We start from the raw sequence: 18,623 nt of genomic DNA, 5'->3' as shown, positions 1-18,623 counted from the left end.
ATGAATCAGTACTCTTTTTTTTAATTTTTTTTTTTTTTGAGACGGCGTCTCGCTCTGTCGCCAGGCTGGAGCGCAGTGGTGCGATCTCAGCTCACTGCAATCTCTGCCTTCCAGGTTCAAGAAATTCTCCTGCCTCAGCCTCCTGAGTAGCTGGGATTACAGGCATGCACCACCATGCCTGTTGCGGGAAGTCAGGAACCCCGAATGGAGGGACTGGCTGAAGCCATGGCAGAAGAACGTGGATTGTGAAGATTTCATGGACATTTATTAGTTCCCCAAATTAATACGTTTATAATTTCTTATGCCTGTCTTTACTGCAATCTCTGAACATAAATTGTGAGGATTTCATGGACACTTATCACTTCCCCAGTCAATACCCTTGTGATTTCCTATGCCTGTCTTTACTTTAATCTCTTAATCCTGTCATCTTTGTAAACTGAGGAGGATGTATGTCACCTCAGGACCTTGTGATGATTGTATCAACTGCACAAATTGTAGAGCATGTGTGTTTGAACAATATGAAATCTGGGCACCTTGAAAAAAGAATAGGATAACAGCAATGTTCAGGGAACAAGAGAGATAACCTTAAACTCTGACCACCAGTGAGCTGGGCGGAACAGAGCCATATTTCTCTTCTTTCAAAAGCAAATGGGAGAAATATCGCTGAATTATTTTTCTTAGCAAGGAACATCCTGAGAAAGAGAATACGTCCCTGAGGGTAGGCCACTAAAATGACCGCTTTGGGGGGGGTGGCCGTCTTTTATGGTCGAGCTGTAGGGATGAAATAAGCCCCAGTCTCCCGTAGCGCCCCCAGGCTTATTGGGATGAGGAAATTCCCACCTAATAAATTTTGGTCAGACCGGTTGTCTGCTCTCAAACCCTGTCTCCTGATAAGATGTTGTCAATGACAACGAGTGCCTGAAACTTCATTAGCAATTTTAATTTCGCCCTGGTCCTGTGGTCCTGTGATCTGGCCCTGCCTCCATTTGCCTTGTGATATCTTATTACCTTGTGAAGCACGTGATGTCTGTGACCCACACCCTATTCGTACACTCCCTCCCCTTTTGAAAATCACTAATAAAAACTTGCTGGTTTTGCAGCTCAGGGGGCATCACGGAAGCTACCAACATGTGATGTCTCCCCTCCGGACACCCAGCTTTAAAATTTCTCTGTTTTGTACTCTGTCCCTTTATTTCTCAGACTGGCCGACACTTAGGGAAAATAGAAAAGAACCTATGTGAAATATCGGGGGTGAATTTCGCCCGATATCTGGCTAAATTTTCCCCCGATACATGCCCAGCTAATTTGTGTATTTTTAGTAGAGAAGGGGTTTCACCATGTTGGCCAGGATGGTCTCAATCGTCTGACCTCGTGATCTGCTCACCTCGGCCTCCCAAAGTGCTGGGATTACAGGCGTGAGCCACCACACCTGGCCTTCTTTTTTTAAAAAGTAGAAGAAGCAAGTCACAGAACACATAAGATAGGATTCAATTTATACAGTTTATTCAATATGGGGGGAAAATAGGAACCCCTCACCTAAAAATACTGTTTAGGGAAACAAACATGAGTAGTAAAACTATAAAGAGAAGCAGGGGGAAATAAACACTAAATTCACTTTAGTGTTACCTCTGAGGGTAAGCTTGGGTGATGCAATTTATGAAGGGCATCCATGGCTTCTAAGATACTGGTAATATACTCTTTCTCACTAGGAGGAGTGTGTTTTTTATTCTTTACATTGTAGCTGTACATCTTAGAAACTCTTTTGTATGTGTGATTTAGATTACTCTTTTAAAATAGTTATTTACTTACTTACTTTTGACACAGGGTCTGGGTCTGCTGCCCAGGCTGGAATGCATTGGCATAATCTCAATCTCAGCTCACTGCAGCCTCCACCTCCTGGACTCAAGCAATCCTCCCATCTCAGCCTCCCATGTGGCTGGGACCACAGGCCACACCACCACGCCCAGCTAATTTTTTCTAGAAATGGGGTTTTGCCATGTTGCCCGACTTGTCTCAAACTCCTGGGCTCGGTAGGGTGCGGTGGCTCACGCCTGTAATCTCAGCACTTTGGGAGGCTGAGGTGGCCTGATCACGAGGTCAGGAGATCGAGACCATCTTGGCTAACACAGTGAAAACCCGTCTCTACTAAAAATACAAAAAGTTAGCCGGGCATGGTGGTGGGCGCCTATAATCCCAGCTACTCGGGAGGCTGAGGCAGGAGAATGGCATGAACCTGGGCGAGACTCCTTCTTAAAAAAAAAAAAAATTCCTGGCCTCAAGCAATTCACCGCCTCAGCCTCCCAAAGTGCTGAGGTTACAAGTGTGACTAACCGCACCCAGCCATAAAAAATTTGTTTTTTCATTGTGCCTAGAATAGGCATGCATGCAGAATTGCATGCAGGCAGTGTTTGTTTTTTCAAAAAGATATTTAAATTTTCTCCCCAGTTCTATGATTCTAGTATATCTTTTTTAAAAATTTTATTTTTCTGAATAAAGAAGAATTCTAGGATGATTCTAGTATTATATCTTTTTCAAAACCTCCATAATATAAAAATGCAGACACATGAGGGCACTCTAATCAATCCATTAAAGGGAAAACATTGAAACTATGAAAATGAAGAACTTCACAACCTTTTATTGGTGATACTGGGGAGGGTTCATTTCTTAGATATAAGCTCTCATTTTGGGACCTTTCCAAATAACCAGCTCTCATCAAAATGAAACTTTCTGACATCTTGAGGCAGTAGAAGTGCAGCTATATTTTAGAATATTTGGAATATTTTTCAGCAGCCCTCATTCTACCTACATGGACCAGCTCTGAATTGCTCCTGAAATTGTAATATTTAAGGGTATGCATCTTTCCTTTCTTTCTTTTTAGAATTTACATGGACAAGTATTACACTTCTAAGTAATATACCCAAGGGAATTGAAAGCAGGGACTCGGGTATTTGTGCACCAGTGTTCATAGCAGTATTATTCACAGTAGCCAAAAGGTAGAGACAATCTGAATGTCCATCAACAGATGGAAAGATACACATAGAATGGAATATTCAGCTTTCAAAAGGAATAAAATTCTGAGACGTTACAACGTGGGTGAACCTAGAAAACATTATGCTAAGTGAAATAAGCCAGACACAAAAGAACAAACATTGTGTGATTTCATTTGTAAGAGACACATAGAATGAACAGGCAAATTCATAGGCAGAAAGTAAAAGAGAAGCTGCCAGGGGCTGGTGGGTACGTGGGGAGTGGGAAGTTATTGCTTAATGGGTACAGAGTTTCTTTTTGAGATGATGAAAAAATTCTAGATATGGATGGTGGGGATGGTTGCACAACATAGTGAACATACTTAAAGTCACTGAATTGTACACCAAAAAATTGTTACAATATTAACATTTATGTTACATAAATTTTATCACAATTTTAAAAATTAAAAAAGTGAACATCTGAAGTATGTGAAAAATAAGTCATCAGACTCTCCCCACTCTTCTTTTTCTACCTCTCTTTTGTGTGTCCTAGCATTATGAATCTACGAAAAGGCAGATTCTCCGAATTAAAATCAGAAATATGTAATGAGGAGTTCTAAAGAATATGCCTCAGTCAATCACTGCAACTCCATGGCATTCTCTCCTGTTAAGATGAAGAAGAATGACCTTCTAATGGCAGGGAAATAAGTGAACACTGTACAAAATGTGTTTCTGGAGACGATTTAATGAAATGTATTATTCATAGAACTTTCTGGTTCTTTATGAAAGTTGTGGATTATAAATTTGAATCTCTAGGGGGATTATTAATGCTTTTCAAATTCCTCACATGACACTCTTTCCTTCAGGCGCATCTGTAGGTGACAAGGGGTACAGCATTCATAAGCACAATATTTACTGGGCTCTGTTTTACAAAGGGGTGTATGTGAACGGGCTCAGTAAAGCATCTACTTGTTACCAAGAGTAAAGGCTGGGCGCAAAGGCTCACACCTGTAATCCCAGCACTTTGGGAGGCTGAGGCAGGTATATCGCTTGAGTCCAGGAGTTTAAGACCAGCCTGGGCAACATTATCAAGACCCCTGTCTCTTAAAAAAAAAAAAAAAAAAAAAAAAATTAGCTGTGGTGGCACGTGCCTATAGTCCCAGGTAGTCAGGAAGCTGGAGGTGGGAGGTTTGTATGAGCCCAGGAGGTCAAGGCTGCAGTGAGCCATGACTGTGCAACCGTACAACTCTGCTGCTTAGACAACAGAGTGAGACCCTGTCTCAAAAAAGGAGTCAAAAATATATATAAATTTCCATAACAATCCTAGAAGAATGAAGCTTACAGGTAGTAAAATTATTACTTAGACTATACATTTCTTTTCTTTTTGGTTTTTGAGACAGAGTCTCACTCTCTTGCCCAGGCTGGAGTGCAGTGGCCACCTTGGCTCACTGCAACCTTCACCTCCACACTTCAAGCGATTCTCCTGCCTCAGCCTCCCAAGTAGCTAGGATTACAGGCACATGCCACCACACTTGGCTAATTTTTATAATTTTTAGTAGAGACGGAGTTTCACCGTGTTGGCTAGGCTAGTCTCAAATGCCTGACCTCTGGTGATTCGGCCACCTTCACCTCCCAAAGTGCTGGGATTACAGGTGTGAGCCACCTCGCCTGGCTTTTTTTTTTTTTTTTCCCAAAGATAAAGAGTCTCACTCTGGCGCCCAGGCTGGAGGGCAGTGGCATGCTCATAACTTATTGCAGCCTCCAACTCCGGGGCTCAAGGAATCCTCCCTCCTCAGCTTCCTGAGCAGCTTGTACTACAGGCATGAACCATCACATCCAGCTCATTTTTTAATACTTTGTAGAGATTGAGTCTTGCTATGTTGCCCAGAATGGTCTCGAGCTCTTGGCCTCAAGTGATTCTCCTACCTGTGCCTCACAAAGTCCTAGGATTACAAGCATAAGCCACCAAGCCCACGTGGTTACTTTCTGCTATCCTAAGAACTCTTTTTTTGGGGGGAGACGGAGTCTCCCTCTGTCTCCCGCACTGGAGTGCAATGGCACGATATCCGCTCCCTACGCCCTCTGCCTCCCGGGTTCAAGCAATTGTCCTGTCTCCCTTTCCAAGTAGCTGGGATTACGTGCTCACACCACGACACCCAGCTAATTTTTGTATTTTCAGTAGAGACGGAGTTTCGCCATATTGGTCAGGCTGGTCTCAGAACTCCTGACCTCAGGTGATCCACCTGCCTCGGCCTCCGAGGGTTCCCAAAGTGCTGGTGTCCCCAACATGCTGGTGTCCGGTGGGTTCATGGTCTCCCTGACTTCAAGAATGGAGCCACGGACCCTCGCAGTGAGTGTGACAGCTCTTAAAGATGGCACGGTGAGTGTCACGCTCTTAATGATGGCATGGACCCAAAAAGTGGGCAACAGCAAAATTTATTGGGAAGAGCGAAAGAGCAAAGGCTCCACAGCCCAAGAGGAGACTGGAGCTGGTTGTAACTGCTGGCTGAGCAGGGGGGTGGGGGGGTGGGGGGGTGGGGGGGTGGGGGTGGTGGCCAGTTTTTATTCCCTTATTTGTCCCCGCCCATGTCCTGCTGATTGGTCCATTTTACAGAGCACTGATTGGTGCATTTTACAAACTTCTAGCTAGCTACAGAGTGCTGATTGGTGCATTTTACAATCCTAGCTATAGAGTGCTGATTGGTGCATTTTACAATCCTCTTGTAAGACAGAAAAGTTCTCCAAGTCCCCACTCCACCCAGGAAGTCCAGCTGGCTTCACCTCTTACTGGGATTACAGGCATGAGCCACCACAGCCTGGCCAGAACTCTGTATTTTTACAAATGAGCAGAAGTACCTGTTTGGCATCAGCACTACAGGCAATGCTGCCATGAATCAGTCCTGATCCTCCTAATTGGTCTTGCTGTGTTACCCCTACTGGCATTCTTCACACTATAGCCAGAGGGGTAGTGTTTTAAAAGTCCTAATCCCTTGATTAAAAACCTTCAAAGTATCCATTGTACTTTGGAACAAAAGCTAACTTCCATACTAAGGTACTGATGACTCCTCCGCCCTCCTCTCCCGCCATCCTCCTAATTCGCTGCTCTGCAGCCCTGTGGGCCTTCCCTACCAGCCCAGGACATTAACACTTGCTGCTTACTCTACCTGAGACAATCTTCCCCCACACCCTTGTCCCATCCTCAGTCCTCACTCAGTCTATTATCAAAGTAATCTCAGAGAGGCCTTTCTCAGCTTTAGTAATGTAGAGTTCTCTCTACCTCCCTCCTCCATCAGCAATCGCTTGTTTATTTCTCATAGCATCTCTCGTTTCTGATTTATGTGACTTACGTCACCCTCTCTTTATAGAATGTAAACTCCCTGAGGGCAGAGGCTCGGTCTTACCTCTGCATCCCCAGCTCCTAGCCTAGTCCACAGAGCCTGCCTAGCACATAGCTAGTGCTCAGTTAATGCCTATTGAATTATATCAATGAACAGTTGGATAAATTACTAGGCTGTTCCCACCAATTAGACCCTGAGGTGTAGGATTCGGAAACCCATTTACTTTTAAGCCAGTGGAACAGAATAAGGGGTGGCATTGTCTTTTCAGAGAGTTGAAATGTCTCTCATTTTACTCCCTAATTTAAGCATTTGAATGATTAGATGGAAAATGGTTTTCAAACAGACATCTACTTCCTCAAGAGTCTGCAGAGTGTCAGCAACATATTTACCAGAGGCAAGCTGTAGAGGCCTCCTAAAGTGCTGGGATTACACGAGTGAGCCACTGCTCCCAAATAAATGTATACCTGGTATTAAAATATGTGTTACATGGTTAAAGACATTTTAGGGCCAGGCGCAGTGGCTCACACATGTAATGCCAGCACTTTGGGAGTTCAAGGTGGGCAGATCACTTGAGGTCAGGAATTCAAGACCAGCCTGGTCAACATGGCAAAACCCCATCTCTATAAAAAAATATGAAAAAGTAGCCAGGGGTGGTGGTGCATGTCTATAGTCCCCGCTCCTTGGGAGGCTTAGGTGGGAGGATCACTTAAGTCTAGGAGACTGAAGCTGCTGTGAGCCAGGATTGCACCACTGCACTCCAGCTTGGGTGACAAGATGAGATCCTCGCTTAAAAAAAAAATAGATAGATAGATAGATCAGTATCTCTCATGAACACAGAAGCAAAAATCCTGAACAAATATAAGCAAATTGTATCCAACAATGTTGTATTAAAAAAACCATAACCAAGTGGGATTTATCCCAGGTATGCAAGGCTGGCTCAATATTTAAAAATCAGCTAATGTGGCCGGGCGTGGTGGCTCATGCCTGTAATCCCAGCACTTTGGGAGGCCGAGGCAGGCGGATCACAAGGTCAGGAGTTCAAGACCAGCCTGACCAACATGGTGAGACCCTGTCTCTACTAAAAATACAAAACAAAATACAAAAACCCCGTCTCCACTAAAAATACAAAAATTAGCCGGGCATGGTGGCACGTGCCTGTAATCCCAGCTACTCAGGAGGCTGAGGCAGGAGAATCGCTTGAACCCAGGAGGTGGAGGTTGCAGTGAGCCAAGATCAGGCCACTGCACTCCAGCCTGGACAACAGAGCAAGACTCCATCTCAAAAATTAAATAAATAAATAAAATAAAAGGTGACAAATGCCACACAGTCCAGAAAAAAAAAAAAAATCAGTTGATGTGATGTGACCCATCATATCAACAAGCTAAAGAAGAAAAATCGGCTGGGCGCAGTGGCTCATGCCTGTAATCCCAGTACTTTGGGAAGCCAAGGCTGGTGGATCACGAGGTCATGAGTTCAAGACCAGCCTGGGCAAGATAGTGAAACCCCGTCTCTACTAAAAATACAAAATTTAGCTGGGTGTGGTGGTGCACGCCTGTAATCCCAGCTATTCAAGAGGCTGAGGCGGTAGAATCACCTGAACCTGGGAGGCGGAGGTTGCAGGGAGCCGAGATCATGCCACTGTGCTCACTCCAGCCTGGGCAACAGAGCAAGACTCCATCTCAAAAAATAATAATAATAATAAAGAAGAAAAATAATATGATCATATCAATAATGAAAAAAAAAGCATTTGACAAAATCAAACACCCATTCATGATAAAAACTGTCAGCAAACTAGGAATAGAGAGGAACTTCCTCCACTAGATAAAGAACATCTACAAAAAGCCTACAGCTAACATCATTCTTAATGGTGAGAAATTAGTCCTCCCCCTAAGATGAGGAACAAGGAAAGGATGTCCCTTCTCACTACTGCTTTTTAATATTGTATTAGAAGTCCTAGCTAATGCAAGACGAGAAAAGAAAAGTAAAGGTAGACAGATTGGGAAGGAAGAATTAAAACTGTTGTACTGGCTGGGCGTGGTGGCTTATGCCTGTAATCCCAGAAATTTGGGAGGCTGAGGCAGGCAGATCACTTGAGCCCAGTAGTTTGAGACTAGCCTGGGCAACATAGCAAAACCCTGTGTCTATTTATATAAACTAATTAAAAAAAAAAAAAAAAAGAACTGTTGTAGTTTGCAGGTGACATGATTGTTTATGCAGCTAAATAAAAAACATTGACAACACCAAATGCTGAGGATGTAGAGCAACAGGAAATTTCATTCATTGCTGGTGGAAATGCAAAATGGTACAGCCACTTTGAAAGATAGTTTGGCAGTTTCTTACAGAACTAAACATACTATTGTCGTACAATTCAGCAACCATGCTCCTTGGTATTTACCCAAATAAACTGGAAACTCATGCCTATAACCCCAACACTTTGGGAGGCCGAGTCAGAAGGATTGTTTGAGCCCAGGACTTCAAGATCAGTCTGGACAACATAGTAAGACCCTATCTCTACAAAAAATTTTAAAATTAAGTGGGTATGGTAGTGTGCACCTGTGGTCTCAGCTACTTGGGAAGCTAATGTAGGAGGATCACTTGAGCCCAGGAGGTCAAGGCTGCAGTGAGCTATGATTGTGCCACTGCGCTCCAGCCTATGTGACAGAACAAGACCCTGTCTCCAAAAAAAAAAAAAAAAAAAAAAAGAAAGAGGAACACACAGGGCTCTGAAGTGATGCCAAATGAGAGGAGACAGCCTGGAGATCTGGGAGATGGGGCTTGCAGGCAGAGGGTGAGCTCTGGGAAGTGGCTGAGATGGCCCAGGCTGCATGTAGGGAGAACGAAAGAAAGCCAGGCCAGCCGCGCACAGTGGCTCACGCCTGTAATCCCAACACTTTGGGAGGCCGAGGCGGGCAGATCACCTGAGGTCAGGAGTTCGAGACCAGCCTGGCCAACATGGTGAAACCCCGTCTCTACTAAAAATATCAAAAAAATTAGCCGGGCATGGTGGCAGGCGCCTGTAATTCTAGCTACTCAGGAGGCTGAGGCAGGAGAATCACTTGAACCCGAGAGGCAGAGGTTGCAGTGAGCCGAGATTGCACCATTGCACTCCAGCCTGGGGGACAGAGTGAGACTTTGTCTAAAAAAAAGAAAAAAAAAAAAAAGAAGCCAGGCCAGGGGCTGGAGCAGGGAGGACAAAGGACAGAAAGGCCACAGATGTGGGCAGGGGCCAGGTCACCTATCTGAGGCCATGACAGGAGTTTGAATTTTATTTTAATTAGAATAAGAGTCATAGCGGTTGGGATTCTTCTTGCAAACACGGAAGGACTCTGGCCAATTTAAGAAAAGGAATGGGCTGAAAAAGCAGCTCACAGAACCACCAAGAAGGCTGATCAATTAGGCTTAGAAAAACACACAACCACTCTGTGAGGCTGGGCAGTCAGCAACACAGGCAGAATCACCTCCCAGAGCTGGTGCAGAGGGCATGCCCCCACCAGAGTGACTATGTTGCCTAGGCTGGTCTGGAACTTGTGGGCTCAAGCGATCCTCCTGCCTTGCCCTCCCAAACTGCTGGGACTACAGGTGTGAGCCACTATATGGGGCTTCACTCACATTCTTGACAGCCAGATTCAAGTTCTGAAGAATATTTATTTTAATCAACTTTCAAAACTCTTTTTTTTTATTATTATTATACTTTAAGTTTTAGGGTACATGTGCACAATGTGCAAGTTAGTTACATATGTATACATGTGCCATGCTGGTGTGCTGCACCCATTAACTCGCCATTTAGCATTAGGTATATCTCCTAATGCTATCCCTCCCCACTCCCCCCACCCCACAACAGTCCCCAGAGTGTGATGTTCCCCTTCCTGTGTCCATGTGTTCTCATTGTTACTTTCAAAACTCTTAAGTCCTGATCAAGGAAAAGGGAGAAAAAGCAAATAAGTAGGCATGTATTGTATGTGGAAAGTATTTCAAAATGGCCAGCCAGGAGAGAAGACAGTAACTCTAGTGCACCCACCGTTTCACTCAGGGAAACTCACAAAAGTCAGCCACAACCCCAGGCTATGAAAGGAGTCAAGGTGGCTGTTACAGGCCAGGTGAACACAACTTTAAATGGCATCAGTTCAAGACCATTACATTGTGGGACTGGAAATAGTTACTAGGTTATTTCTGGGAGTAGTAGTAGTGAAGTATTAATATGAAAACAGTTGAGATGTCCGCCTTATTTAACCCCTAAACCAGAGGTTTTCAATGGTGGCTGCACATTAGAAGCACCTGGGAATCTTAAAACAACAACAACAACAAACAATGGAAACCAACATCTCCAGGGAAAGCCGAGGGCCTCAGCTGCTTCCAGGGCTCCCGGGGGTTGGGAATCCTTCCCAAAGCTTGGTGCTCACTGACTTGGGAAGGTGAGAGGTTTGAAATTCAAGCAGCCAGGCAATTTCTGTGCAAGTCCTGCCAGTGCTTTGGACATCTCTTCATCATTTACAGTTCTGAGTTCAAAGAATTTTTAAGACTTAAAAATTACCAGGTCCACACAAGGTCAGGAGATCGAGACCATCCTGGCTCACATAGTGAAACCCCATCTCTACTAAAAAATGTAAAAAATTAGCCAGGCGTGGTGGAAGGCGCCTGTAGTCCCAGCTACTCAGGAGGCTGAGGCAGGAGAATGGCGTGAACCCAGGAGGCGGAGCTTGCAGTGAGCTGAGATAGTGCCACTGCACTCCAGCCTGGGCAGCAGAGCGAGACTCCATCTCAAAAAAAAAAAAAATTACCGGATCCAAATTTTTGCTTGATCTATTCTGGTGGGTAGTATCACAAGCCTTTATTTTGTTGTTGTTGTTGTTGTTGTTTTACAAATTTACATTTTAATTGCCTTTATTTATTTATTTGAGATGGAGTTTTGCTCTTGTTGCCCAGGCTGGAGTGCAGTGGCTCAATCTTGGCTCACCACAACCTCCGCCTCCCAGGTTCAAGCGATTATCCTGACTCAGCCTCCCGAGTAGCTGGGACTACAGGCACGTGCCACCACACCTGGCTAATTTTTGTATTTTTAGTAGAGACAGGGTTTCACCATGTTGTCTAGGCTGGTCTTGAACTCCTGACCTCAGGTGATCTGCCCACCTCGGCCTCTCAAAGTGCTGGGATTACAGGCATGAGCCACTGTGTCCAGCCTGCCTGTCTTTACAAAGAAAAAATAAGCCTTGAGAATGTGTAATAGTTATGTTTTTCTTTGTAACCATAATCTTTAGGCTTTTAATAACATCTAGTTTGTAACTCAGCTTAATTTTTTTTCTCTGCTAAGGTATGAGGGTAGGGTGTGTAACTGTAAATTTGTAATTTATACTGAGGGTATGAGTTGGGCATGGCAGGGAAGCCGCTGGGACCCTACAATGGACTATTTGTCATTCTTCAGGACAAAGGGAATGACAGCAGCCAGTGCTTCCTGCCTTGTACTCACACACTGGAGTGTGCTGAAGCGTACTGAGGAGGCAGGGCCGTCTCAGATGCCTCATCCTGCTCCTGACTTCGCAAGCTGCCACTCTGGGCAGTGCCAGCACAGGGAGAGCAGACAGAAGCTCAGTTGCTCAGCGAGTTCTGTGGGCTTTGCAACCGTTGGAAACTCCACAAACCTTAGCTTCACAGCTTGGAGAAAAGGAAAGTTTTGGTTGTCAGCATACTTAAGGGTGATCCTAAAAAGGCCGCCTGCAGAGAGCACATTTTAGTAGGATTGGGATGGGGCACACCTGGCCTGTGGACCGGGCCCTGAGAAATACCAGCCTTTGGGGGGGTCAGGAGACTCACAGAAAGAGTGAGTATAATGAAGAGAGCTGAATTCCTGATTAGAAAGAAGTTTTTTGTTGTTGTTGTTGTTTGTTTTTTGTTTTGTTTTGTTTTGTTTTTTGAGACAGAGTCTCACTCTGTCACCCAGGCTGGAGTGCAGTGGCGCAATCTCAGCTCACTGCAAGCTCTGCCTCCTGGGTTCACGCCATTCTCCTGCCTCAGCCTCCCAAGTAGCTGGGAATACAGGCGCCCACCACCACGCCTGGCTAATTATTTTTTTTTTTTTTATTTTTAGTAGAGACGGGGTTTCACCGTGGTCTCGATCTCCTGACCTCGTGATCTGCCCACCCCGGCCTCCCAAAGTGCTGGGATTACAGATGTGAGCCACCGCGCCCGGCCAGGTTTTTAATGGAGTGTGCTAGACATTATGGAGCTTTCTCTCCCTCTTTTTATCTTCAACCACCGTTTATCTCCACTGCCTTCCTCGGAATCCTAGAACTGTATTTCCCAGACCCTCTTGCCTCCAGGGTTCTAGGATTTACATTCTGCCAAGGACCAAGGATAGGTACTCCTGCATTATTTGAAAGACAAAGGGATGCTGAGACAGCGAGCAGTGGGAATGTGGGGACCTCAGCACACCTGAGGCCTTGCAGCCACCTCTAGGCACCCCCTGTGAGGCTGCCCCTCCCTGATGGGTGTTTGAGCATCATGGAGGTTTCTAACCAGGGAACAGGGGGCAGCAATTTCCTAGGTCCCTGTCCCACAGCTGCCATGATGAACATGGAAACTAACACCTTACTTTCCTGGATTTTTTCACGCTACTTATCATCTTTCTTCATGCTATTTTGACAAACTTCCCTGGATTTTTGCTCCTTTAGACCTGCCAGCAGTTTTTACAGTATCTGATTCCATAATTTAAATCCCTTTCTGCTTAAAATATATAGAATGGTTTCTGTTTTTCCAATTGAACACTGCGTAAGTGTTTGGTGCCAGAAGTGGCCCCAGGAAACAACTCTCAAATGTGGGTGTCTCAGTCTGTTCAGGCTGCTGCAGCAAAACAGCTTAGACTGCATAATTTTTACACAACAGAATGTCTTGCTCACCGTTCTGGAGGTGGGGAAGTCCAAGATCAAGGAGCCAGGTATTCAGTGTCTGGTGAGGCCCCGTTCCTCTTAGACGGCACCTTCTATGTGTCCTTACATGGCAGAAAGGCAAAAAAGGGCAAACAATAGCCGGGCATGGTGGTGGGCGCCTGTAATCCCAGCTACTCGGGAGGCTGAGGTATGAGAATTGCTTCAACCCGGGAGGTGGAGGTTGCAGTGAGCTGAGATCACGCCACTGCACTCCAGCCCGGGTGACAGAGGGAGACAGAGAGAGATCCAGGTGCAGTGGCTCACGCCTGTAATCCCAGCACTTTGGGAGGTCGAGGCGGACGGATCACCTGAGGTCGGGAGTTCAAGACCAGCCTGACCAACATGGAGAAACCCCGTCACTACTAAAAATACAAAATTAGCCAGGAGTAGTGGCCCATGACTGTAATCCCAGCTACTCAGGAGGCTGAGGCAGGAGAGTCACTTGAACCCAGGAGGCAGAGGTTTCAGTGAGCCAAGATCGTACAATTGCATTCCAGCCTGGGCAACACACCTGTAATCCCAGCACTTTGGGAGGCCGAGGTGGGTGGATCACGAGGTCAGGAGATCGAGACCATCCTGGCCAACATGGTGAAACCCCATCTCTACTAAAAATACAGGAATTAGCTGGGCGTGGTTGGCACATGCTTGTAATCCCAACTACTTGGGAGGCTAAGGCAGGAGAATCGCTTGAACCCGGGAAGCAGAGGTTGCAGTGAGCAGAGATCATACCACTACACTCCAGCCTGGTAACAGAAACAAGGACACTAATCACATTCATGAGGGGTCCATCCTCATGACCTGATCATTTACCAATGATCTCAACTCTCAATACCAACACAGTGGGGACTATTCAACATAGGAATCTGGTGGGAGGCGGGGGCGGGGGGAAGGGGTGCGGGTGGGAGGTGGGGAGGGAGGGGCAGGGCACAAACCCTAAGGCCAAAGCAGTGAGGTTCTGGGGTTGGCTGTCTGAGATGGTTGGGTTGGAAGGCAGTGGCAAGCTCCTCTTGGTAGAAATGGGATCCTGGTGGGGCATAGCATGCAGTGACCACACAATGACCTCAATTATTATCTGTGTGTGCCAGGAATAAAGGCAATGCTTTGTGAATGCAGGTGGCCACTGGTAGAGACACAATGGTGGGAATGGTGCCTACTGGGATTGAGGAGGGAGCCTCAGCCTCCCAAAGTGCTGGGATTACAGGCATGAGCCAGCATGCCAGGCCAAATTTTTTTTAAATATAGGGAAATATCTATAATACAGCCCATAAAATATTATCCATAATGTAAGAAAATGCATAGGAAAACTGGAGACATATTCCTTTTTTTGGCGACATATTCTAAGAAAAATATTTATAACATATTGACAAAAGGGCTAATATCTTTTTTTTTTTTTTTTTTTTTTTGAGACAGTCTTGCTCTGTCGCCCAGGCTGGAGTGCAGTGGTGTGATCTCAGCTCACTGCAAGCTCTGCCTCCTGGGTTCATGCCATTCTCCTGCCTCAGCCTCCCGAGTAGCTGGGATTAAAGATGCACACCACCACGCCCAGCTAATTGTTTTGTATATTTAGTAGAGACAGGGTTTCACCATGTTAGCCAGACTGGTCTCGAACTCCTGACCTCAGACAATCTGCCCGCCTTGGCCTCCTAAATTGTTGGGATTACAGGCATGAGCCACCACGCCCAGCCAATATCTTTAATATGTAAAGAACTCATAAGAAAAAAAACCTCCAACTCCAATGGAAAAAGAAAAAAAAATTGAATTCATCCACTTGATAAATATTTATTGAATACTTCCTGCATTCGAGGCTCTGTTTAGGCTCTGCGGATGTTCAGTAAACAAACGAGAAAAAAACTCTGTCCCAGTGAAGTTTATAGTCCTATGAAGAAGACAGGCAATAAAAAGAAGAAAATAAATAAGTGAATAATAGATCATGTTACAAAGCGGCCAGGCATGGTGGCTCACACCTGTAATCCCAGCACTTTGGGAGGCTGAGCTAGGCAGATCAGTTGAAGTCAGGAGTTTGAGACCAGCCTGGCCAAAATGGTGAAACCCAATCTCTACTAAAAATTTAAAAACTAGCTGGTGTGGTGGCGCATGCCTGTATTCCCACCTGCTTGGGAGGCTGAGGCACAAGAATCACTCGAATCTGAAAGGCAGAGGTTGCATTGAGCCAAGATCATACCACTGCACTTCACCCTGGGCAACAGAATGAGATTCTGTCTCAAAAAAAAAAAAAAAGAAAAAAAAAGATTATATTACAAAGTGATCATTGTGGAAAAGGTAAAGCAGGGTAAGGGGCTTGGAGTGTTTGGGTAGACATGGATGTTGCATTTTTAAGTGGGGACATTGGCCCAGCATGGTGGCTCACACCTGTTATCCCAGCACTTTGGGATGCTGAGGAAGGTGGATCACTTAAGGTCAGGAGTTCGAGACCAGCCTGGCTAACATGGCAAAACTCTGTTTTTTACTAAAATAAAAAATTACCTGGGTGTGGTGCACACCTGTAGTCCTAGCTACTCAGAAGGCTGAGGTGGGAGGATTACGTGAGCCTGGGAGTTTGAGGTTGCAGAGAGCTATGATCGTGCTACTACACTCCATTCTGGGCGACAGAGCAGATAATCCCACCTCATAAAAATCAATCACCATAAGTAAAGTTAAAAAACAAATGACATGGCTGGGCGTGGTGCATGCCTGTAGTCCCAGCTACTTGGGAGGCTGAAGCAGAGGGGATCACTTGACCCCAGGAGTTCAAGGCTACAATGAGCCCTGATTGTGCCACATCACTCCCACTGGATGACAGAGCAAGACCCTGCCTGTAAACAGCAAACAAACGACAAACCAGAAAAAGATACTGGAAACTATGCCACAGACACGGGGCTATTCTAACTTATTATTATTATTATTATTATTATTATTCTAATTCCTATTTTTTAAGATTTTTTTGTAGGAACAAGGTTTCACCATGTTGCCCAGGCTGGTCTCGAACTCCTGGGCTCAAGCAATCCTCTCATCTTGGCCTCCCAAAGTGCTGGGATTGCAGGTGTGAGCCAATCTGTCCGGCCTCTCTGACTTACAAGGAGTTCTTAGAAATAGAAAAGATTAATCCAAATGAAAAATGGGCAATGGACACAGTTTATAGAACAAGAAATGCAAATGGCCCTGGAATCAATGAAAGGATGCCCAACCTGTCTCATGTAAGAGAAAAGTAGGCACATTAAAACTTGACGGAAACACTGCTTTCTACCTACTGCATCAGCAAAAACCCAAACGTTGAAGAAACGGGAGCTTTCCTACATTGCTGATGAAAATGTAAAATGTTACCACCCCAATAGGGAACACTTTGTCAATACAGTATTTAATCCAATTTAAAAATATGTTTGACTCTGCAACCCCTTTTCTGAGTACTAATCATTCAGATACACAAGCATGTATACAAAAGGCTATGGTTACAAGCTTGACACAACAAAAGACTTTAAACTAAAGAACCCAAATGCTCATCCATCAGAGTTTGGTTAAATAATGGCCCATTCACAAAAAGGAATATAATGCAGCAGTAAAAAATAATGAGGATGTCATCATTGTCCAGGATATACTATTAAATGAACAAAAGCAAGGTGCTGAGTATTGTAGACAGAGTGCTACATTTTATTTATAAAACGGGGAGGGGAGGAGTAAGTAAGTACATTTGCATTGGTTTGTTCATGAATGAACATAGGAAAGGCCCATGAGGAACTAATACAAGTAGCAACCTATAGAGACTGTATACCTTATTTTATGTATGTATATGTATATACACACATAAATATAATTATTAATATTTTATACTTATTTTACAAACCTTATATTTACTAATAAAACATTTATTATTAATAAAAATATTTTATTTATTATTAATAAAATAAATTAGTAATATTAATCGTGTAATATATTAATATATAAATAATATATGAAAATACATTTAGTTATATTTTTAAATACTTTTTTTTTTTGAGATAGGACTCTTGCTCTGTTGCCCAGGCTGGAATGCAGTGCTATAATCTCGGCTCACTGCAACCTCCGCCTCCTGAGTTCAAGTGATTCTCCTGCCCCAGCCTAAAGAGTAGCTGGGATTACAGGCCCACGCCATCACGCCTGGCTAATTTTTGTATTTTTAGTAGAGACAGGGTTTTGCCATGTTGGCCAGGCTGATCTCGAACTCCTGACCTCAGGTGATCTGCCTGTCTTGGCCTCCCAAAGTGCTGGGATTACAGGCGTGAGCCACCGCACCCAGCCTAAAAATACTATTTTTGAACCACGTAGGCATATTAACCACTCGAGCAAGAAATAAAAACAAAAAATGAAAAAGCAAAGCAATGCTGAGTAAACTGAGATTGTGCTTGAGATTTAGCTCAATTGTTGATAGTTTATGCTCATAAATTATCTCCCCATTTGAAGAGGTCCTGTGTATTGGAGGAAAGAAGAGTCCCAGATCACATGGAAGAAACATGAAATTAGAAAAGATAAGCCATTGCCTGTGATTGCAAGTGGCAGGACACTTCATCATTCCTTCCTCCTGTACCCACGTATTTTTTCTTTTTTTGAGACATGGTCTCATTCTGTCTCCCAGTCTGGAGTGCAGTGGCACGATCTCAGCTCAATGTTGGCTCAACCTCCCAGGCTCAGGTGTGTGCCACCATACCTAGCTATTTTTGTATTTTTGTAGAGATGGGACCTCATTATGTTGCCCAGTCTGGTCTAGAGTGATCCTCCTGCCTTGGCCTCCCAAAGGGCTGGTATTACATACATAAGCCACTGCACCCAGCCACCCACAAAATCTTGAATGATGATATCCTAAATCTTTCAAACTATTCTAATTACTTGTTAACATGTCAGTCTTTCTAGACCAATGCCTAGCACAGAGTTAAGTGGCACTTGCCCAGTGTTCTTTCTTTTCTTTCTTTCTCCAGGATGGTAGGGTCTGTTTTATTTTTCCTGCGTCCTAGGGCATAGCTTTTGCCCGAGATCTAACATTCAACAAATGTTGGTTGAAACTGTGTATGAATGAATGAATGAGTGGCCAACAAAGTGGTCCTACCTATTACACTTAAGAACACATGGAAAAAGTAAATATGAAGCAAAGGTGGTTATGTTAGGTACATCTTCAATTAGACTTCTAGGAACAAGGTAAAAATTCTCAAAACTTGATCTACGTTATAAATTTCATATGCGCAGAACTTGTCATTGCTAAGGACATGATGTCATCATAGCTTTATAAATAGAATGGGAATCTTTAAGATCTTCCACTTTAGCTTTGAATATACTACAAAAGGTACAGTAATTTCTTGACAGTGCTTAAAAGTGTAGTTACAAGGGACAAGCAGTAATTATAGATCACTATCATCAGGCTGTGCCTTGACTTC

Source organism: Pongo pygmaeus, chromosome 14, assembly GCF_028885625.2.
Source record: "Pongo pygmaeus isolate AG05252 chromosome 14, NHGRI_mPonPyg2-v2.0_pri, whole genome shotgun sequence".
In the NCBI taxonomy this organism is placed as follows: Eukaryota; Metazoa; Chordata; class Mammalia; order Primates; family Hominidae; genus Pongo; species Pongo pygmaeus.
The sequence above is the reverse complement of the archived record's forward strand: the minus strand, read 5'-3'. Positions refer to the sequence as shown.